Source organism: Rhinatrema bivittatum, chromosome 6 (assembly GCF_901001135.1).
Source record: "Rhinatrema bivittatum chromosome 6, aRhiBiv1.1, whole genome shotgun sequence".
NCBI lineage: Eukaryota > Metazoa > Chordata > Amphibia > Gymnophiona > Rhinatrematidae > Rhinatrema > Rhinatrema bivittatum.
In genome coordinates this window covers 326,416,962-326,440,988 of record NC_042620.1, presented here as the reverse complement: position 1 = coordinate 326,440,988, position 24,027 = coordinate 326,416,962, and the positions used below count along the sequence as shown (strand labels likewise).

Sequence of the window (24,027 nt, the reverse complement as noted above, 5' to 3'; positions counted from 1 at the left end):
CTGCAGAGGGCGCTGTTCAGCAGCCTATATGCAGCATGCCTGTTCTTCCATGTAACCTGCAGAGGGCGCTGTTCAGCAGCCTATATGCAGCATGCCTGTTCTTCCATGTAACCTGCAGAGGGCGCTGTTCAGCAGCCTATATGCAGCATGCCTGTTCTTCCATGTAACCTGCAGAGGGCGCTGTTCAGCAGCCTATATGCAGCATGCCTGTTCTTCCATGTAACCTGCAGAGGGCGCTGTTCAGCAGCCTATATGCAGCATGCCTGTTCTTCCATGTAACCTGCAGAGGGCGCTGTTCAGCAGCCTATATGCAGCATGCCTGTTCTTCCATGTAACCTGCAGAGGGCGCTGTTCAGCAGCCTATATGCAGCATGCCTGTTCTTCCATGTAACCTGCAGAGGGCGCTGTTCAGCAGCCTATATGCAGCATGCCTGTTCTTCCATGTAACCTGCAGAGGGCGCTGTTCAGCAGCCTATATGCAGCAGGCCTCCTGCTCAGGTGCCTCTTGCAACGGGCTGGAATAGTGCTGGATGAGTGTGCTTTCTGTGCTCCCTGTCAGCGACTGTTTGATTCATGGAAATACAGATTAATGAAAAAATACATGTATGGTGATGCCTGCTGAGATAATTAATCATCTTGAAAGAAAATCAACTTATTTTAAATAAGCAAATCAGGGTTTGCACGAGACGTCCAGGTTCTTGCTGGCAAATGGTTAGGCTTTCTCCGCCAGGCAGGGCAGGTATCTGTGTGGCCACAGATATACACTGTGTGTATTATAGTGAAGAGTCTGTTGTGATGATTGTACATAGTCATAAAGAAATGGGTTTTAGTCTTGCTCTCCTTATGATTTTAATGTACATTATGGTGATGCTAGTGTACTTTGTAAATTTGTAACTAAGTCCCAAGTTTATTTATTTCAAATCGACATCTCCCCGTTTCACAAACGTGCTCAAGGCGGGCTGCAGCACGTAAAAATGGAATTCATAAGATCAAATCAGTAGACTAGCACTTTTCATCATGTCTGAGAAGCACATATGAGGTGTGTCAATCCAGTCATCTGTCTGCCTCTCTGGAGGCACCATAACTCTCATTAACGTGGCCCAGTCAGGTTCAAACGTCATGTGAAAGCCAGCTGCCCCAGGGGATTTACCCTACTGAAATTCAGCAGAACCTGGTCAGTGAAAAGGCCTACAAAATCCAAACATAGGCATGATTTTAATTACTTTTGTCTGTTTCAATTTTTGTTTTTCATTCCTGAGGAGTTATTGGTGTTTAAACTTTCTCAGAGGACACTGAGATCCACAACAGAATGGGCACACCTGAAGGACTAGAGAGACTGAGAAGTGACCTAGGAAAGCTTGAAGGTTGGTCTGTTGAGATTCAATGCCAAGAAGTGCAGAGTCATGCATTTGGAGTAGTTAAATCACAAGCAGATTGTGATAAATTGCAGGAAGACCTTGTGAGACTGGAAAATTGGGCATCCAAATGGCAGATGAAATTTAATGTGGATAAGTGCAAGGTGTTGCATATAGGGAAAAATAACCCATGCTATAATTACACAATGTTGGGTTCCATATTAGGTGCTACAACCCAAGAAAGAGATCTAGGTGTCATAGTGGATAACACACTGAAATCGTCGGGTCAGTGTGCTGCGGCAGTCAAAAAAGCAAACAGAATGTTGGGAATTATTAGAAAGGGAATGGTTAATAAAACGGAAAATGTCATAATGCCTCTGTATCGCTCCATGGTGAGACCGCACCTTGAATACTGTGTACAATTCTGGTCGCCGCATCTCAAAAAAGATATAATTGCGATGGAGAAGGTACAGAGAAGGGCTACCAAAATGATAAGGGGAATGGAACAACTCCCCTATGAAGAAAGACTAAAAAGGTTAGGACTTTTCAGCTTGGAGAAGAGACGACTGAGGGGGGATATAATAGAGGTGTTTAAAATCATGAGAGGTCTAGAACGGGTAGATGTGAATCGGTTATTTACTCTTTCGGATAATAGAAAGACTAGGGGGCACTCCATGAAGTTAGCATGGGGCACATTTAAAACTAATCGGAGAAAGTTCTTTTTTACTCAACGCACAATTAGACTCTGGAATTTGTTGCCGGAGGATGTGGTTAGTGCAGTTAGTATAGCTGTGTTTAAAAAAGGATTGGATAAGTTCTTGGAGGAGAAGTCCATTACCTGCTATTAAGTTCACTTAGAGAATAGCCACTGCCATTAGCAATGGTTACATGGAATAGACTTAGTTTTTGGGTACTTGCCAGGTTCTTATGGCCTGGATTGGCCACTGTTGGAAACAGGATGCTGGGCTTGATGGACCCTTGGTCTGACCCAGTATGGCATTTTCTTATGTTCTTATGGGTGAAAGACTGACTTGCACAGAGAGAAAGACTCAGGGTGACAGCGTCTGATGATCTGAAGGCCACGAAGCAATGTGACAAGGCGGTGGCTAAGGGCAGAGGGATGCATAGAGAGAGGCATAACCAGCAGGAATAAGAAGGCGATAATGACCTTGTACCGGTCCTTAGTGAGGCTTCATGTGGGCTGCTGTGTTCAGTTCTGCAGACCTCATTTCAAAAAGGATAAGGACTGGATGGAAGAAGGGCAGAGAAAGGCAACCAAATGGTGTGGGGTCTGAACAGAAAGCCATAGGAGATGCCCTGGAAGAGAAGAGGTGCAGGAGAAGTAGATAACAGACCTTCAGATACCTTAAAGGAAATAATGATGCACAAAAATGAAAAGCTTTTCCTATGGAAAGGAAATTGTAGAACTAGATGATATGAAACTCCAAAGAGGAAGACTCAGGAACAGTGTCAGGAAATATTTCTTCATGGAAAGGGTGGTGGATGCCTGGAATGCCCTCATGGAAGAGGTGCTGAAGACAACTGTAATGGAATAGACTTAGTTTTTGGGTAATTGCCAGGTTCTTATGGCCTGGATTGGCCTCTGTTGGAAACAGGATGCTGGGCTTGATGGACCCTTGGTCTGACCCAGCATGGTATGTTCTTATGAATTCAAAAGGGCATGGGATACACACAAAGGACCCCAACTGGCTAGAGCAGCGATTTTCAACCCGTGTGTCGCCAAGCACTGGCAGGTGTGTCGCGGCTTCCCAATGTCCCGCTACCCCGGTTGCATTTCCCTCCCTCTCCTCCATCACAGCAAGACTCAGACCATTCGTCCACTAACACTGCTGCTGCTCTGTCCGGGCAGGAACGGCAGTAACATTAGCGGCATGGTCCTTTCTTCTTCCCACCCCCACGACCTGGAAGAGGAAGTGAAGTACAGTGGGGCACGCGGGAAGAAGAGAGGCCAACGCTGCATAAAGTAGCGGCAGCAGCACAGACTCAAACCAAAATGAAGCACAACCAACATTAAAAGCATGGGTGCTGGCTATAAACCAAACCCCGACCATCTAATACCACCTCCCCACTCCCCCACAAAATGTAAACGCAAATATATTAGAATATGAAAGCACACCTAGAGCACAAGAGAGCAGAGAGTGCTTTTAAGACAGTCGCTGATGTTTTCTGTTGTGTGTCAAAGTCCAGAAGAGCCTTCCCCAGGGGATCATTTCTCAGCGCAGAATTCTTTTCTTCCATGAAATAAAGATCCCAGTCCTGCTGTCTGAGTGTGGCTCCTGCTGTGAGGTCCCGTACAAACATCTGCCTCTTCTCCATTTATTGAATTTTTCAGATGCTTAAACCGCAGTAGCAGTCCCCGGGTCCTGTTCCCCCTGATTCTGGAGCCAAGGCACGAAACATTTGACATTTTAATTAAAAAAAATGAAATCGAGAAGACCGATGTCAGAGATCTAGCCTGAAATAACCAGAGCAAGCGGAGGAGTAGAGTCCAGGCTGAGAAAGCAGCAATCTGACCAACTGGAGCTGGGCAGTTCTAGGGCCAGAGAAAGCTTTAATATTTGATTTATTTACAATATTTTTAACCTGCTTATCAATAATGCCACCAGGAACTGTGAACACCGACCCACAGAGCAAAAGCCAGGCCTGCAATGGCCCAGCCCTGAAATACACATTTTTCGTAACTCTTCCGCCTCCCTTCTTGGCTGGATTTTAGGGGGATGATTTTTTTTTTTTTGGTTTTGTTTGGATTTTCCGATGAAACGTATAACTCTTCTTCCGAAGCCTCTTGGCAAAGTTTGTGCTGGCCGAATAGGCTTTCACGTGTCTGCAGGCTGGCATATCCTTAACTCTTGAACTGTCCTTCTCCAACAAGCCCTGCATGCTGGACAGGACTTGCATCAAAAATCACAAATTATCCACCAGTAAAAAAGGAGACCACAAAAGGAGCATAGTCATAAGGGCACAGAACTGGACAAAAAAATGTTTGCTTTTTTTTTTTTTTAAAGTGGCACAACAAGGTCTGAATATGAAGAGAGAATTTATGGATTGCAATCTGTTCCGAGTGACAGGTGTCATTCCTGTAACACCATCTGCCTACTTACAGCTGGAGAAGACAAGTCAGGTGGGGCCAGGGCTGTTTTCTGGCCTTGTTGTGCCAACAATTACTGTGCTGCTCCCTCCTGGTTTCTTTTTTTAACATTTACTTTTTTTTTTTTTTTTGCTTTTCCAACGTACATAACTCCATGCATGTAGCAAACATGCAACAGAAATAAAACTAATAATAAGAATGAGAGAGAAAAGAAAAACTTTAAATACAAGAAACCATTCATCCTAGCAGTACACAGAGAATTTGAGTGTAATATGAACAAATCCTAGGGTTTGCATTATCGCTACCACCGTCATTGGCCCCGAGCACTGAAGCTAATGCGGCCAGTAGGAATTTCTCTTTTTCTTTTCCGTCATGCCGAGGTGTAGTCCAGCTGTTCTACGACTGGGTCACCACGCAAAGGGGAAAGACATTTACTCCATGCGAGTTCTCTCTCCCCTCAGACCCGTTGCAGTTGAGCAATGTCTGGGAGTCCTCCCCTCCACCCCTCCTGGGTCTTTGCATGCTGCCACCCCTGCATCCCCAGGATCCTGGGTCTGGGGTGCGCAAGACATGCCGCGTCTCCGCCACAACTTGTGCCACTGAAGCAATCAGGTGAAATTCCGAACCCACAAAACATTTACATGTTTGCAGCCAAGCTGCTTCCTTCGGCTTCTTTTGGTTTCCAGTTCATTGGAAAATGTACACAGCAAAAGCAGAGATGGAGTTCTTTTGGATACTCGCACAAAACATCCCCACATATTGTTGGGTGACATCATCGATGGCACCAACACAGACCTAGCAGAGTCTTCTTAGCTCCGACGTTTATAGAAAAAAATTTGGGAGCATGTGCAAAGGTTTCCACTCAGAGTCTCCATCTTAGATTGCCTCAGACACTTCTTTCCAATGAAAGATATGGATGCATTTTTAGTCTTCAGGAGTTTTATTAATCGACTGCCTTGAACATATTTTTTGTTTTACAGCTTCCATCTTTCCTTGCTTCATGGAGAACCCTACAAAAGGTAAGGCCCCATTCAAAAAATGCTGGAGATGTTCTAAATGCATAGAATGCTTGGGTCTGTGTGATGTTTGTTTAAAATGTCTGGGTTCTGATCATGACCCAACCTCCTGCGGGCATGTGGATGTATGTCCCCAAGAGCCCTAAAGTACCACTATTATAAATTAGCAATGGAATTGCACAACAATAGATATGTTGCTCAAAAGAGAGAACGTTCGCCACAACAAAGCACCTCTAAAAAACCTAAAGAGGACTCAAAGAAAAAGTGATCATCAACTTATGAGTCACATAAATCTAAACATTAAAAGGAAAAGGCAATTTCTAAACATAAACATTGTCAAACTGTGGTGTCAACATCTAAGACTCGCTCCACAGATCCTTTCCTTCAGCACCATCCTTTCCTTTCCCACCACCGAGGTGAGGCTAACCGGTCTGTAGTTTCCAGCCTCCTCCCTGCTCCCACTCTTGTGAAGCGGGATCACCACCGCTCTTCTCCAGGCACTCGGCACCACTCCCGTTTCTAGGGATCTATTGAACAGGTCACGCAGTGGACCTGCCAGCACATCTCTGAGCTCCCTCAGTATCCCGGGATGAACCTCATCAGGCCCCATGGCTTTGTCCACTTTCAGTTTTCCCAGCTCTTCCCATACATTCTCTTCCGTAAATGGAGTTTTGTCTACTCCACCCCCTTCTACAGTCTTGATAACAATTGACAGTCCTTCTCCAGGGTCTTCCTTAGTGAACACTGAACTGAAGTATTTGTTTAATATTTCTGCCATTTCTTCGTCTCTCTCCACCCATTGATCCTTATCTCCTTTCAGTCTCACTATACCACTATGTACCTTTCTCCGATACATCTGGAAAATGTTTTGTCACCTCGCTTTATCTCCTTGGCAATCCTTTCCTCTGCCTGACTTTTTGCTTTCTTGATTACTTTTTTCGTCTCCCTCAGTTTCACCGGATAATCCTCCCTGTGTTCCACTTTTTGGGATCCTTTATACTTCTTAAAAGCTGCTTTTTTTGCTTTTGTTACATCATCCACCTCCTTTGGGAACCAGGTTGGATTCTTATTTCTCTTACTTTTGTTTACTTTTCTAACATACAGATTTGTGGCTCTTGTAATTGCTCCTTTTAGTTTGGCCCACTGTTGTTCGACCGCTCCCATTTTCTCCCAGTCTTCAAGTTCTGCCTCCAGATATTTCCCCATTTCTACAAAGTCTGTTTTTTTGAAGTTCAAAACTCAGGAGTTTGTGTGATTTCTCCGTTTCCTATTTGTGATATAAAACCATATCATTTGATCACTGGTGCTGAGCTGGGCCCCCACCCGGACATTAGAGACATTATCCCCATTAGTGGGCACTAGGTCGAGTATAACTCCCTCCCTCATGGGTTCCATTACCATTTGGACAGAGCTCCTTGCAGGGTATCCACTGTCTCTCTACTTGTTAGATTCTGCAGAAGGGATTCTCCAGACTACGTCTGGCAGATTAAAATCTCCAACACCTAAATTTTATGACAAAATCTCCAGCCCTTACCATTATGGCGGGGCTTCCGGAGGGGGTTCAGAAAGCCTTCAGCCTCAGAGGGCACCAGCATTAGTGGTGGAAGTCAGTGTGAGCACACGCTCACAGGCCCTGCCCTTGCCTGAGGAGGGATCAGGGTCGCTGCTGGGCCAGTGATCGTGCACCGGCTCCTAGGCCCCACGCTGACTTCCATCACTAATGCTCTGCCGCTTGCCGATCACAGTCAGCTTAAGGGTCTGTCATGAGGGGAAGGGTGGGCTGAGTGTGCACCGGCCAGTGGGGATTGCCATGCTCCTCTCTCCTCATCCACTACTGAACCTACCCCAGAGTTTATCATCCACCTTTGGAGCAGGATGAAAGGAAAATGCTGCTGCTGATCCTGAGCATGGCAACGTTTGGCGGAGGGAGGCATCAGATGCAGGAGGGGTTTGAGGGTTGATCAGCTGGAGAGGACGGTGGAGAGTGAGGAGGAGAATACAGAAGATCTACTGGAGGATGTAAGAGAGGAGCTAGGGGTGAGAGGGGATATGAGAGAAGAGTTGGAGGGCAGGAGATGAGGCTGGGAGGTGAGAGAGAGGGGGTGACAGTATAAATTGGGGGGGGTTATAAAAATGGCCTGGGGATGAGAGAGGATCAGCTGGAAGGGGGTGAGAAAGTATGAGAAGCTGGGTAATGTAAAGAGGGGCAGAGGATGAGAGAGGAGATCTGGGAAAGAATAGACAGGGGAAGGTGGCGGTTGAGAGAGGGGATGAGCTGGAGTGTGGGGAGAATGATTGTTGGAGAGGGTCTGCACCCCTGTTAATTTGTTTAGTCATCTCTGGGGGTCATGTGAATTCTCAAATGCTAAAATGAGGTCACATTGGCCAAACATTTGGGAAGCCCTGCATTATGTGTCTGAGTGTGATGTGCAGTGTTTGGTGTGTCTGTGGTCTATGTCTCTATGTGTGAGTAGTCTGTTGCCTGTGTCTCTATGTCTGGGAGTGGTGAGTGTGCCTATGCCTCTCTGACTGTGAGGGTGATGGGTATGCGTCTGTGTTTCTGTCTAGGTATGGCACTGTATGTCTATGTCTCTGCACCTGTCTGGGTGTTGGGTTTCTGTCTCTCTATGGGGTAAGTGTGCCTGTCTATGTCTGGATATCTGTTTCGCTTTCTGTAGGCCTAGGTATGGGATGTCTCACGCCTCTGACTATCTGGGTATAAGGTATATGTTTCTCTCTGTGTGTGCGTGTGTGTGAGTGTTTGTTTATCCCGTCAGCAAGTTGAGGAGAAACAAAATGGCTGCTTTGAGCCACAGGTTCACAGTGTGAATAACCATCATTACAGCATACCCGGTGGTTAATCCAGGCCCCTGTGAATAAGTGAAACACAGGACGGTAGAAGGCTCGCTCTGGCACTGTTTTCAGTGTCGCGTGTAAGCAGTGAGCTGTAGATAGCAGAGTCCTGTGTGCTGTCTTTTTCTTTACCTATTGATTAAAATGGAAGGCCCTGGGAGCAGGAAGCTAAGGCCAAATTCCCTCTCCCTCCCCCATCCCAATCATTTTCCCTGCTGAGCGGCGTTGCCACAACCAGTCAAGCTTTGCAGGTTTTCCTTGGCTGTTGGACACCAGTAGATTGGGTTTTCTTCTGGCTTCCGTCCAGGCCCGATCGTTTGCCAGCCTGGAGTTTGCAGAATGTTGCGTGTTCACACGAGCAGAGCAAGGGCAAATGAAAGAGCCTCTTGTCTTGCTGGCTTTCGGGCAGAATGTTAGTCCAGGAATGAAACGGTGGAGTTTTCTGCAATGTTTGCCTTCCCCGAAGACCGGGAAGGAGCTCACACGTTAAATATTTCTTCCCAGAAGATGCGGTTTTCTTAGCGGACTGCAGGAGACTGCATTCCTAGACTGTTCTCTCTCCGGCTGGGGTTTGGTTTCTGGCAGGTCTATGCTCGGATGACCACCTGCAGTAGCCCTTGACTTGATGCATTGTTCTCCGTTGCATGCTGGGGCCACAGCCCCGCTGTCTCCCTGGTGTTATTTCTCGTTGACTACTGAAGGTTTTCTGACAGCGGCAGTAGCCATAGTGCGTTTCTCATTCCTTGTCTTTTGTCATTCATTCTTTTATCCCTTCCTTGTCCATGATGGGGTGAAACCAACGCCATTCACTCCTCTCAGATATGTTATTTTGGTTACTAAAAATCCATTTTCTCCCCCTCGCAGGGCACAAGGGATTTCTTTCTGGCTCTGCATCCATGCAATTTGACTGGAAGTGTCATCAGTTTCTGGCAAAGCCAATTTACCCTAAATTAGTGAAAAGCCTCTAACACAACAATATGTAAGAACGTACCTATATGTAATGCACCATAAACCAGGTTACCTGCTGTTCAGTGACTGCAGTAGATAAATATTACAAATGTATTCAAGGTGGAGCTGGTTGTGATTTTTTTTGTTTAAACTAAGACTCAAGATTCAGTGGCAGAAGGAAAGATGCTTACAGTATCTTTCCTTCTGGACCTCACTGGGGAATTCGCAGCGGCTTTCCTATCATGGGAGTTGTGCTAATCAGTTCTAGGACCCCAGCGTGGACAGATGAGCGGTGCCAGTTAAATGCTGCTGCACACAGAGCAATGCAAGCGCTTAAAAGTCATGGCTCTTGTTCAATTGTACGGGGCTATCGTTTTCTCTTCTTATCCTGGCTCCTTACCTCCAAATCCTACTCTGCTTGCACTTTGCACAGAAACATAAGGCCCGGTTACAAAGTTATTTATTTTCCCATTCTGTGCCTATGGGAGAAATCTTTATTGAATATGAGGGGAGACCAAGGCTAGGTCAGACCCTACTTGAACTGCCCCACCGTCAGGCCTTCCCGGGAGGCTCTTGGATGCATCTGCCACCCCTTTCTATGGAGAAACAGTTCCTCACATTTCTCTCTCTCTCTAGGATTAAATCTCAGGGCAGGAAATGGAATTAACCAAGCCTAAAAATACTCTGCGTTTGCCGTACTTTTACATGGTTTTGGGCTGCAGTATTTCTTTCTATCCCGTTGCTCAGGGCCCTTTCAAGGGGATTGCACTGTGGTGCTGTGAGTATCCTCCTACCTCCGGAGGGCTCACAGTTTCAGGGCAATTTTCCATGCACCCGCATTAAGTGCACCTCGCACCGGCGAAACCCGCTGGCAATTCATTAGCACATACTCTAGAAGTGTCCCTTTCAAAATTGCCAGGTCAGAATGTCACATTTACATTTTCCTTTGGAAATTACTCTCAGGCCGATTCAGTAAAGTCCGCGGGAGAGCGGGGCGAGCGCCCGCTCTCCCGGCGCACGCACGATGCAGTATTTAAATGAGGCCCGGCAGTAGAAACGGGGAAAAGGAGGCGCTAGGGACACTAGCGCGTCCCTAGCGCCTCCTTTTGGACAGGAGCGGCGGCTGTCAGCGAGTTTGACGGCCGCCGCTCAATTTTGCCTGCGTCGGTTCTCGAGCCCGCTGACAGCCACGGGCTCGGAAACCGGACGCCGGCTAAATTGAGCGTCCGGTTTTCGACCCGACAGCCACCGGCAGGCTTCCAAATTTTTTTAACTCTTTGGGACGTCAGACTTAATATCGCCATGATATTAAGTCGGAGGGAGCACAGAAAAGCAGTTTTTACTGCTTTTCTGTGCTGGAAGAAATTAGCACAGCTTGGCTGCACATTGTACTTTCTGAATCACCTGCGAATACCTAATAGTGCCCTCAACATGCATTTGCATGTTGAGGGCACTATTAGGTTCGGCAGGTTGGACGCACGTTTTCCACCCCTTTGTGACGCTCTCACCTGTCTGTACACCACCGGGATCCAATCCCTGAATGAGCTTCCCTGGTCCCTTGGAAACTCAAATAGCAGTTTAACATTATTTATCCTAAAAGTCCCCAGGTGGGATTTGAACCCTCACCACCTGGATGGAAGGCAGATGCCTTCCCCACTGAGCCAGCAATTCACTTTCCAGCCACTTCAGAAGTCCCTCTCACAGTCCATAGTTCAAAAGTCCAGTCCCACTGGGCCTAACTGCTACCTCCCTCCGTACCTCTGGGACCTCAACCCTTCCCCAGAGGTACAGCCACCCACCGGCAGTCCTCCAGGCAAAGTATCCTTGTCATACGTCCAACAACAGAAGTCCCCGCGCTCACCTTCTCTGTGATAGTTGCGCAGTCCTTCACACGGTCGGGGAATGTCCAGCATCGCCATCTCCCAGAACAGACAGGAAATCCCATCCTTCCTCCTCGGTCCCCCACAGGAGACTGCCACTGCTCTACTAGGGAGTCCTTTTTATCCTGTGGAAACTCCTCCTCCTCCGCCAGCTGATTGGCTCCAGGGAAGTCCCACCCTTAACCTCCCACACCTGTGGTTTTTCTGTCCTTGTGACATCCGGGGGAAGGAACCAAGGGAAGTCTCTAGCCTGGTGTTGCTGTATTTTCCTTCCCCCCCTTCCAGAACTTTGGTTCCCAGCTCTATTCTTCCTATCTAGTTTAGCATAGTGACCCCGTCACACCCTTACTGAATAAGGGGTAAGGGAAAACGCGCGTCCAATGGCAGGTTAACAGTGCGCTCTGTCGGAGCGCACTGTACTGTATCGGCCCGTCTGTGAGCTTGTACCTCCGGCGAGAGAGGGTAACGTGACCGGCCCAGGCAGTAGTAATGGGATTTGAACCCTGGTTTCCCTGGGCCTGGGCTAAAATTACTGATCTTCCTCAGACACCTAACATTACCTGAACGTAAGACGGCATATAAATCAGATCGATGATAACCTATTGCACCACTCCAGCGCCCTTCATGGCTCATATAAATCAGATCGATGATAACCTATTGCACCACTCCAGCGCCCTTCATGGCTCATATACATCAGATCGATGATGACCTATTGCACCACTCCACCACCCTTCATGGCTCATATAAATCAGATCAATGATGACCTATTGCACCACTCCACCACCCTTCATGGCTCATATAAATCAGATCAATGATGACCTATTGCACCACTCCACCACCCTTCATGGCTCATATAAATCAGATCGATGATAACCTATTGCACCACTCCAGCGCCTTTCATGGCTCATATAAATCAGATCGATGATAACCTATTGCACCACTCCAGCGCCCTTCATGGCTCATATAAATCAGATCGATGATGACCTATTGCACCACTCCAGCGCCCTTCATGGCTCATATAAATCAAATCGATGATGACCTATTGCACCACTCCACCACCCTTCATGGCTCATATAAATCAGATCAATGATAACCTATTGCACCACTCCAGCGCCCTTCATGGCTCATATAAATCAGATCGATGATGACCTATTGCACCACTCCAGCGCCCTTCATGGCTCATATAAATCAAATCGATGATGACCTATTGCACCACTCCAGCGCCCTTCATGGCTCATATAAATCAGATCGATGATGACCTATTGCACCACTCCAGCGCCCTTCATGGCTCATATAAATCAAATCGATGATGACCTATTGCACCACTCCACCACCCTTCATGGCTCATATAAATCAAATCGATGATGACCTATTGCACCACTCCAGCGCCCTTCATGGCTCATATAAATCAGATCGATGATGACCTATTGCACCACTCCACCACCCTTCATGGCTCATATAAATCAGATCGATGATAACCTATTGCACCACTCCAGCGCCCTTCATGGCTCATATAAATCAAATCGATGATAACCTATTGCACCACTCCAGCGCCTTTCATGGCTCATATAAATCAGATTGATGATGACCTATTGCACCACTCCAGCGCCCTTCATGGCTCATATAAATCAGATCGATGATAACCTATTGCACCACTCCAGCGCCTTTCATGGCTCATATAAATCAGATCGATGATAACCTATTGCACCACTCCAACGCCTTTCATGGCTCATATAAATCAGATCGATGATGACCTATTGCACCACTCCAGCGCCCTTCATGGCTCATATAAATCAGATCGATGATGACCTATTGCACCACTCCAGCGCCCTTCATGGCTTATATAAATCAGATCGATGATAACCTATTGCACCACTCCAGCGCCCTTCATGGCTCATATAAATCAGATCAATGATGACCTATTGCACCACTCCAACGCCTTTCATGGCTCATATAAATCAGATCGATGATGACCTATTGCACCACTCCAGCGCCCTTCATGGCTCATATAAATCAGATTGATGATGACCTATTGCACCACTCCAGCGCCCTTCATGGCTCATATAAATCAGATCAATGATAACCTATTGCACCACTCCAGCGCCCTTCATGGCTCATATAAATCAGATCGATGATGACCTATTGCACCACTCCAGCGCCCTTCATGGCTCATATAAATCAAATCGATGATGACCTATTGCACCACTCCAGCGCCCTTCATGGCTCATATAAATCAGATCGATGATGACCTATTGCACCACTCCACCACCCTTCATGGCTCATATAAATCAGATCGATGATAACCTATTGCACCACTCCAGCGCCCTTCATAGCTCATATAAATCAGATCGATGATGACCTATTGCACCACTCCAGCGCCCTTCATGGCTCATATAAATCAAATCGATGATGACCTATTGCACCACTCCACCACCCTTCATGGCTCATATAAATCAAATCGATGATGACCTATTGCACCACTCCAGCGCCCTTCATGGCTCATATAAATCAGATCGATGATGACCTATTGCACCACTCCACCACCCTTCATGGCTCATATAAATCAGATCGATGATAACCTATTGCACCACTCCAGCACCCTTCATGGCTCATATAAATCAAATCGATGATAACCTATTGCACCACTCCAGCGCCTTTCATGGCTCATATAAATCAGATTGATGATGACCTATTGCACCACTCCAGCGCCCTTCATGGCTCATATAAATCAGATCGATGATAACCTATTGCACCACTCCAGCGCCTTTCATGGCTCATATAAATCAGATCGATGATAACCTATTGCACCACTCCAACGCCTTTCATGGCTCATATAAATCAGATCGATGATGACCTATTGCACCACTCCAGCGCCCTTCATGGCTCATATAAATCAGATCGATGATGACCTATTGCACCACTCCAGCGCCCTTCATGGCTTATATAAATCAGATCGATGATAACCTATTGCACCACTCCAGCGCCCTTCATGGCTCATATAAATCAGATCAATGATGACCTATTGCACCACTCCAACGCCTTTCATGGCTCATATAAATCAGATCGATGATGACCTATTGCACCACTCCAGCGCCCTTCATGGCTCATATAAATCAGATTGATGATGACCTATTGCACCACTCCAGCGCCCTTCATGGCTCATATAAATCAGATCGATGATGACCTATTGCACCACTCCAGCGCCCTTCATGGCTCATATTATGTAATTTTTCCAGTGTCTTATTTTTAGAGCACTGTCTGCTCTCCCTCCCCAGCCGTGCTTGATACTGGACAGCCAGGTCTCCCTGGCAGTTTCAGGCCTAACCAGAGTTTCCTACTCCCAGTCACTTGTTGAGCTCCGTCCATTGCTTGCCCCACGTGGCAGGGAGAGTGAGCCGCCGGGGTTAACCGAGCAGCGAGGAGCACTTGGGTCAGAAAGCAGGAGGGTCGGCTATTTCCAGTACAGGTTTCTCACCAGCTGGGGACCTTAACTGGGACCGGACCACAGGGGGCTCCTGGACAGAAATTAGAGACGAGAAACGCCGCCCCGCCTAGGTTTCAGGAAACACTGCCCTGAAATTCAGAGGCGGCACTGAGAGGATTCACCAGCACTGTGTTGTAGCATTGCAGAGGCGGCGTATAAAAGATTTAAAATAAATAAATAGTCTCCAGTATATGAGTGGAGAGCACGCCCTGTTTTCACCTCTTTACAGTGCTGCTCAGCGGCGGACTCACGATGTCGGACCGGTCCGGGTATTCGCCGCCCAGGCCGGCCCAGGACACGTCACGTGGTCTGCCGAGCGCGGCTCTGTCATGGCCACGCACGGAGGACCACGTGACTGGAGCGATCGGCCCACCAGGGGAATGCCCGATCCCCCCGGTGGGCCGATCTGCCTCTGCTGCTCCCTTTCATGCTACCGGGTGATCCCACATCAAGAGTTTTAGGCTTTGCAAAAAGATAATTATGGGAGCAGTTCTCAGCAGCCCCCTGAGGTGCCAGCCCGTGGCTCTTTCTACGTGGGTGCCACGCAGTCGGTTCTCAAAAAGAAATTATCCTGCTAGTTTGTAAATTAGCCACAGGGGGCCCGAAGCAATAAGTGCACCCAGCCTAGCGCTCGCTTAACCAGTGGTTGGACGCACGTTTTGGACGCGCGGCCATAGCCCCCGATGCAATAAGGGGGATCAGTGCGTCTAAAACGCACGTGGAAATGAAGGCATAGCTAATGGCGCTCATCACATGTAAATGCCACGGGGTGAGGCTATTAACTATTACCCGCAGTGCAAAAGCTCCCCGTGTGCCTGAGGGGCACATTTTAACCTGTAAAATTTTGCACCTGCCCTGGAGCAGGCGTAAAGTTTCACCGCACATCCAAGGGCTCAACTTAAAAACAAAAAAAACTGCTTTTCTGTGGTTCCTCCTACTTAGTATCATTGCGATGCTAAGCGGCACCGTGCAAAAATAAGCATGTCGACATTAAAAAAAACAAAACATTTTCGGGACGCACAATATGCACCCACAATATACACACTCAGGGCCGTGTGTATTGTGCCGGTAAAACAGGGGAAGAAACGGACACTGCTATATTGAGGATCGGTTTCATAACCCGTGCACAGCCCGTCTCCTGGGCACCAGATGCCACGGACGCACAATTTCTCTCCGGCCAGTCTGTTTTAGTGCGGCAGCTCACGTGCATATTGCCCAGTCCGGACGCAGGGTTTTTATTAAGCAGACTTTATTGCATCGGCCTGTTGAGTGCATCCCCCTCTTTCGTCGCCGCTGTTTCTGTGTGTGTTGGACTGGGATAGGGACAAAAGCCCATGCCCAGGTGTGAACATTCAATTTGGCAGGTGGAATTGGAGTCTCCCAAGCTAAGCATGGCCCCCAGGAAGGCTGAGGGCGGGCTTGCCGTGAATGTCTGCGCACTTCCTCCCGGGAGCAGCACTATTCATGCAGCAGTCAGAGCCGTGTTATATCACTTTATCCAGGAATCTCCATTAATGCTCTGCAAGTTATGCCTCCTCTGACTCCTGCCTGGCGTAGGTGAGCTCGCAAAGCATTAGATATAACTTTTACTCTCTTAAAATCAAATTCCCCTTAGTGGGGGCTTCAGACTGTGCCTCTTGCCTTTTTCGTGTCACTGAAAGGAGACCCTCATGCTTAATACTTTGATACAGTATTTAAGCAGCTAAGTTACCTCTTGTACCCCCCGCTGCGGGGCGCTCGGCCAGGCAGAAAGTACCAGAATGACAGTAGGAAAAAGAAAACCTAGGCCTGGAAGCGGCCTGAGAGGGATCTGGACTCCCGGGCAATAAGGGTCATTGGCCCCTGGCCACCCTCGGGCTCTGTGCGTAGAATGGGCCCTGACTCTCATCTGGAGCTGCTGCAAGGTTTCAGTGGGTCTGGGGGTGCAATAGCGCAGGAGGGCAGGGCCCTGCAGCAGAAGCAGCTCCCGGGGGGATCTCCTGGTCTCTTCCAGAGAGAGGCCCCTACTCTCCTGAGATCCGTGTGGCAGATCCGCAGTGCAGAGAGGATCTCAACCTGTAAATCACCAAAATGATCTCAATATCCAGTTTTTATCAGCAGGAGAAAAAAGGCTTAGCAGCAGCTTTGGCGATGGGAAGGGGGAGGGAGGAGAGGAGCTCTCCTCCTCCCTCCCATGCACAGGGAAGCTCCTCATTGCCGGGCTGCAGGACGCCCGAGCGCTGCCGTTCCCCAGGAGCTCCCCGGGAGCAGGGCTGCTTCGATGGACGAGGTAAGCGAGCTCCCTTCTCCCCCCCCCGAGCGCAGGCAGCGCCGGGCTCCGGGAAACACGGGCTCTGCCCATCCAGGCCAGGACCCCGTCCCTGGGCTCTTTCCTTCTCTCGGCTCCCTCCCCTCCAAGCCTGACTCCCCTGAGGTTCGTGCGCGGCAGAGCCCCGGGGCTCAGCTATAACGCAAGGCAGGGAGGCGCTTTCTAACGCGCTCAGCTTTAAGGCAAGGCAGGGAGGCGCTTTCTAACGCGCTCAGCTATAACGCAAGGCAGGAAGGCTCTTTCTAACGCGCTCAGCTATAACGCAAGGCAGGAAGGCGCTTTCTAACGCGCTCAGCCTCCCTTCCTCGCTATAAGCAGACCGGGCCAGGTGAAACACTGCTCCTCCCTCAAGGTCTTCTTCCTGCTCTCCTGCACTGTGCTGCTGTGTTCCTCTTGCTCCGCTGCTATAAAGGCGTTAAGAGCTTCCAGCCTGATTCCTTCTGACAGGAGACTCATTTTTTTTTCTTTTCTAAATGCGTTCCTCGGTTGTTTGGGTCAGAGGAAACATGAATGTGCATGCATTTCATAGTATGCATGTCTCCTCTCCATCATGCTGTCCTATGCCAGTATAAGGAGCTGGGAATAACCGCTTTTGTGATAGGGACCTTCAGTTCTCTTAGGGTAGGAGAACATTCCCTAGCAAAAAATCTCTGCTGGATATCTTGCATTAAAATATCTCTTCTTCTGTTTAGACAAAAATGAGCTCCCAGTGAAACATTAACTTATAAGGCACATGTTTAATATCTGGCTTATATTTACAGTTATTTATCTCTGAGAGGAGGAGCTGGGAGGTGGAAATGTTCTTTCGTTAAAAAAAAGACTATTTTTTTTATCATGTAAAATGACAGTTCTTTATTTTTAATTTTGGAACCTGAACTGAAATCCTGTGTGAAAGGAAATGTCCCTTGTGGGCTGCTCTTACTCAAAGGCGAACAGAAAGAAAACTGGTTTTGCTTCCAAGAATCATCTGAGCTGGCCAAGATTGAAGCCCCGAAAAGCCCCTTACAATATGCACAAAAAAAAAGACAATTACATGGAAATGCACTTGCTCCATAAATCTTTCCTTTCCTTGTTTTTATGGGGCTCCAGTGCTTGTGAGGCCAGCTGTGGTCCCAGTCACATCCATGCTGGCTGTCCCAGTCACTGATCCCAGTCGCATCCTTCTTGCTGGCTGTCCCAGTCACTGGTCCCAGTCCATCCTTCATGCTGGCTGTCCCAGTCACTGCTCCCAGTCGCATCCATGCTGGCTGTTCCAGTCGCTGGTCCCAGTCCATCCTTCATGCTGGTTCCCAGTCACTGCTCCCAGTCACATCCTTCATGCTGGCTATCCCAGTCACTGATCCCAGTCACATCCTTCATGCTGGGTCCCAGTCACTGCTCCCAGTCGCATCCTTCATGCTGGCTGTCCCAGTCACTGGTCCCAGTCCATCCTTCATGCTGGCTGTCCCAGTCACTGCTCCCAGTCGCATCCATGCTGGCTGTTCCAGTCGCTGGTCCCAGTCCATCCTTCATGCTGGGTCCCAGTCACTGCTCCCAGTCACATCCTTCATGCTGGCTATCCCAGTCACTGCTCCCAGTCGCATCCTTCATGCTGGGTCCCAGTCACTGCTCCCAGTCACATCCTTCATGCTGGCTATCCCAGTCACTGATCCCAGTCACATCCTTCATGCTGGGTCCCAGTCACTGATCCCAGTCACATCCTTCATGCTGGGTCCCAGTCACTGCTCCCAGTCGCATCCTTCATGCTGGCTGTCCCAGTCACTGATCCCAGTCACATCCTTCATGCTGGCTATCCCAGTCACTGATCCCAGTCACATCCTTCATGCTGGGTCCCAGTCACTGCTCCCAGTCACATCCTTCATGCTGGCTATCCCAGTCACTGATCCCAGTCACATCCTTCATGCTGGGTCCCAGTCACTGCTCCCAGTCGCATCCTTCATGCTGGGTCCCAGTCACTGCTCCCAGTCACATCCTTCATGCTGGCTATCCCAGTCACTGATCCCAGTCACATCCTTCATGCTGGGTCCCAGTCACTGCTCCCAGTCGCATCCTTCATGCTGGCTATCCCAGTCACTGATCCCAGTCACATCCTTCATGCTGGCTATCCCAGTCACTGATCCCAGTCACATCCTTCATGCTGGCTATCCCAGTCACTGATCCCAGTCACATCCTTCATGCTGGCTATCCCAGTCACTGATCCCAGTCACATCCTTCATGCTGGGTCCCAGTCACTGCTCCCAGTCGCATCCTTCATGCTGGCTGTCCCAGTCACTGCTCCCAGTCGCATCCTTCATGCTGGCTATCCCAGTCACTGGTCCCTGTCCATCCTTCATGCTGGCTGTCCCAGTCGCTGATCCCAGTCCATCCTTCATGCTGGCTGTCCCAGTCACTGATCCCAGTCGCATCCTTCATGCTGGCTATCCCAGTCGCTGATCCCAGTCCATCCTTCATGCTGGCTGTCCCAGTCACTGCTCCCAGTCACATCCATGCTGGCTGTCCCAGTCACTGATCCCAGTCGCATCCTTCTTGCTGGCTGTCCCAGTCACTGCTCCCAGTCGCATCCTTCATGCTGGCTATCCCAGTCGCTGATCCCAGTCCATCCTTCATGCTGGCTGTCCCAGTCACTGCTCCCAGTCGCATCCATGCTGGCTGTTCCAGTCACTGGTCCCTGTCCATCCTTCATGCTGGCTGTCCCAGTCGCTGGTCCCAGTCCATCCTTCATGCTGGCTGTCCCAGTCACTGCTCCCAGTCGCATCCTTCATGCTGGCTATCCCAGTCGCTGATCCCAGTCCATCCTTCATGCTGGCTGTCCCAGTCACTGCTCCCAGTCGCATCCATGCTGGCTGTTCCAGTCACTGGTCCCTGTCCATCCTTCATGCTGGCTGTCCCAGTCGCTGGTCCCAGTCCATCCTTCATGCTGGCTGTTCCAGTCACTGGTCCCTGTCCATCCTTCATGCTGGCTGTCCCAGTCACTGGTCCCAGTCCATCCTTCATGCTGGTTGTTCCAGTCGCTGGTCCCTGTCCATCCTTCATGCTGGCTGTCCCAGTCGCTGGTCCCAGTCCATCCTTCATGCTGGCTGTCCCAGTCGCTGATCCCTGTCCATCCTTCATGCTGGCTGTCCCAGTTGCTGGTCCCAGTCGCATCCTTCATGCTGGCTGTCCCAGTCGCTGGTCCCAGTCGCTGGTCCCAGTCGCATCCTTCATGCTGGCTGTCCCAGTCGCTGGTCCCAGTCGCATCCTTCATGCTGGTTGTGGATTACAAACTGGCTAAAAGACAGGAAACAGGAAACAGAGAGTAGGATTAAATGGACAATTTTCTCAGTGGAAAAGGGTAAACAGTGGAGTGCCTCAGGGATCTGTATTTGGACTGGTGCTTTTCAATATATTTATAAATAATCTGGAAAGGAATACGACGAGTGAGATAATCAAATTTGCGGATGATACAAAATTATTCAGAGTAGTTAAGCCACAAGTGGATTGTGAGAAATTAGAGAAAGAACTTGCGAGTGGAAGATTGGATATCAAATGGTACATGACATTTAATGTGGACAGGTGCAGAGCAATGCACATAGGGAAAAGTAACTCACACTGTAGTTACATGATGTTAGGTACCAAATTAGGAGTTACAACTTGGGAAAAGGATCTGCATTTCATTGTGGACAATACTTTGAAATCCTCAGCTCAATAGGCAGCAGAATGTTAGGAATTATTAGGAAAGGAATGGAGAATAAAACAGAGAATATCATAATGCCTCTGTATCACTCCATGCTGCATCCTCATCTTGTGTTCATATATCATACACAAACAGAATGCTGGGGATTATTAGGAAAGGAAGGAGAATAAAACAGAGAATGTCATAATGCCTCTGTATCACTCCATGGTGCATCCTCATCTTGTGTTCATATATCATACACAAACAGAATGCTGGGGATTATTAGGAAAGGAAGGAGAATAAAACAGAGAATGTCATAATGCCTCTGTATCACTCCATGGTGCATCCTCATCTTGTGTTCATATATCATACACAAACAGAATGCTGGGGATTATTAGGAAAGGAATGGAGAATAAAACAGAGAATATCATAATGCCTCTGTATCACTCCATGGTGCATCCTCATCTTGTGTTCATATATCATACACACACAGAATGCTGGGGATTATTAGGAAAGGAATGGAGAATAAAACAGAGAATATCATAATGCCTCTGTATCACTCCATGGTGCATCCACATCTTGTGTTCATATATCATACACAAACAGAATGCTGGGGATTATTAGGAAAGGAATGGAGAATAAAACAGAGAATATCATAATGCCTCTGTATCACTCCATGGTGCGACCTCATCTTGTGTTCATATATCATACACAAACAGAATGCTGGGGATTATTAGGAAAGGAATGGAGAATAAAACAGAGAATATCATAATGCCTCTGTATCACTCCATGGTGCATCCTCATCTTGTGTTCATATATCATACACAAACAGAATGCTAGGGATTATTAGGAAAGGAATGGAGAATAAAACAGAGAATATCATAATGCCTCTGTATCACTCCATGGTGCATCCTCATCTTGTGTTCATATATCATACACAAACAGAATGCTGGGGATTATTAGGAAAGGAATGGAGAATAAAACAGAGAATATCATAATGCCTCTGTATCACTCCATGGTGCATCCTCATCTTGTGTTCATATATCATACACAAACAGAATGCTGGGGATTATTAGGAAAGGAATGGAGAATAAAACAGAGAATATCATAATGCCTCTGTATCACTCCATGGTGCATCCTCATCTTGTGTTCATATATCATACACAAACAGAATGCTGGGGATTATTAGGAAAGGAATGGAGAATAAAACAGAGAATATCATAATGTCTCTGTATCACTCCATGGTGCATCCTCATCTTGTGTTCATATATCATACACAAACAGAATGCTGGGGATTATTAGGAAAGGAATGGAGAATAAAACAGAGAATATCATAATGTCTCTGTATCACTCCATGGTGCATCCTCATCTTGTGTTCATATATCATACACAAACAGAATGCTGGGGATTATTAGGAAAGGAATGGAGAATAAAACAGAGAATATCATAATGTCTCTGAATCACTCCATGGTGCATCCTCATCTTGTGTTCATATATTATACACAAACAGAATGCTGGGGATTATTAGGAAAGGAATGGAGAATAAAACAGAGAATATCATAATGCCTCTGTATCACTCCATGGTGCATCCTCATCTTGTGTTCATATATCATACACAAACAGAATGCTGGGGATTATTAGGAAAGGAAGGAGAATAAAACAGAGAATATCATAATGTCTCTGTATCACTCCATGGTGCATCCTCATCTTGTGTTCATATATCATACACACACAGAATGCTGGGGATTATTAGGAAAGGAATGGAGAATAAAACAGAGAATATCCTAATGTCTCTGTATCACTCCATGGTGCGTCCTCATCTTGTGTTCATATATCATACACAAACAGAATGCTGGGGATTATTAGGAAAGGAATGGAGAATAAAACAGAGAATATCATAATGCCTCTGTATCACTCCATGGTGAGACCTCATCTTGTGTTCATATATCATACACAAACAGAATGCTGGGGATTATTAGGAAAGGAATGGAGAATAAAACAGAGAATATCATAATGTCTCTGTATCACTCCATGATGCATCCTCATCTTGTGTTCATATATCATACACAAACAGAATGCTGGGGATTATTAGGAAAGGACTGGAGAATAAAACAGAGAATATCATAATGCCTCTGTATCACTCCATGGTGTGACTCATCTTGTGTTCATATATCATACACAAACAGAATGCTAGGGATTATTAGGAAAGGAATGGAGAATAAAACAGAGAATATCATAATGCCTCTGTATCACTCCATGGTGTGACTCATCTTGTGTTCATATATCATACACAAACAGAATGCTGGGGATTATTAGGAAAGGAATGGAGAATAAAACAGAGAATATCATAATGTCTCTGTATCACTCCATGGTGCATCCTCATCTTGTGTTCATATATCATACACAAACAGAATGCTGGGGATTATTAGGAAAGGAAAGGAGAATAAAACAGAGAATATCATAATGTCTCCATATCACTCCATGGTGCGACCTCATCTTGTGTTCATATATCATACACACACAGAATGCTGGGGATTATTAGGAAAGGAATGGAGAATAAAACAGAGAATATCATAATGCCTCTGTAACACTCCATGGTGCGACCTCATCTTGTGTTCATATATCATACACACACAGAATGCTGGGGATTATTAGGAAAGGAATGGAGAATAAAACAGAGAATATCATAATGTCTCTGTATCACTCCATGGTGCATCCTCATCTAGTGTTCATATATGATACACAAACAGAATGCACGGGATTATTAGGGAAGGAATGGAGAATAAAACACAGAATATCATAATGTCTCTGTATCGCTCCATGGTGCATCCTTATCTTGTGTTCATATATCATACACAAACAGAATGCTGGGGATTATTAGGAAAGGAATGGAGAATAACACAGAGAATATCATAATGCCTCTGTATCACTCCATGGTGTGACCTCATCTTGTGTTCATATATCATACACAAACAGAATGCTGGGGATTATTAGGAAAGGAATGGAGAATAAAACAGAGAATATCATAATGTCTCTGTATCACTCCATGGTGCATCCTCATCTTGTGTTCATATATCATACACAAACAGAATGCTGGGGATTATTAGGAAAGGAATGGAGAATAAAACAGAATGTCATAGTACCTCTGTATCACTCAACGGAAAGATCACACCTAAAGTTCTGTGTGCAAGTCTAGTTGCTACATCTCAAAAAAAGATATAGCTGGACTGAGAAGGGCAACCAAAATGTTAAAGGGGATGGATCAGCTTGCCTATGAGGAGAGGCTAAAGAGATTAGGGTTGTTCAGCTTGGAGAAGAGACAAATGAGAGGAATTTGATAGAGGACTATAAAATCAAGAGTGGAATAGAATGGGTAAATGTGAATCCATTATTTACTCTTTCAAATAATACAAAACTAGGGG

General features: G+C 47.1%; 1 protein-coding gene across 1 annotated transcript in view; it reads left to right on the top strand.

Annotated features, from left to right (window-relative positions):
• Nucleotides 1-16,853: 16,853 nt before the first annotated feature.
• CHRDL1 (chordin like 1) overlaps nt 16,854-24,027 on the top strand; it is a 69,240-nt gene continuing 62,066 nt past the window's right edge. Inside the window, exon 1 of the mRNA XM_029607626.1 lies at nt 16,854-16,914. The gene's annotated coding sequence lies outside the window, so the exon portion shown is untranslated. The remainder of the gene's footprint in view (nt 16,915-24,027) is intronic.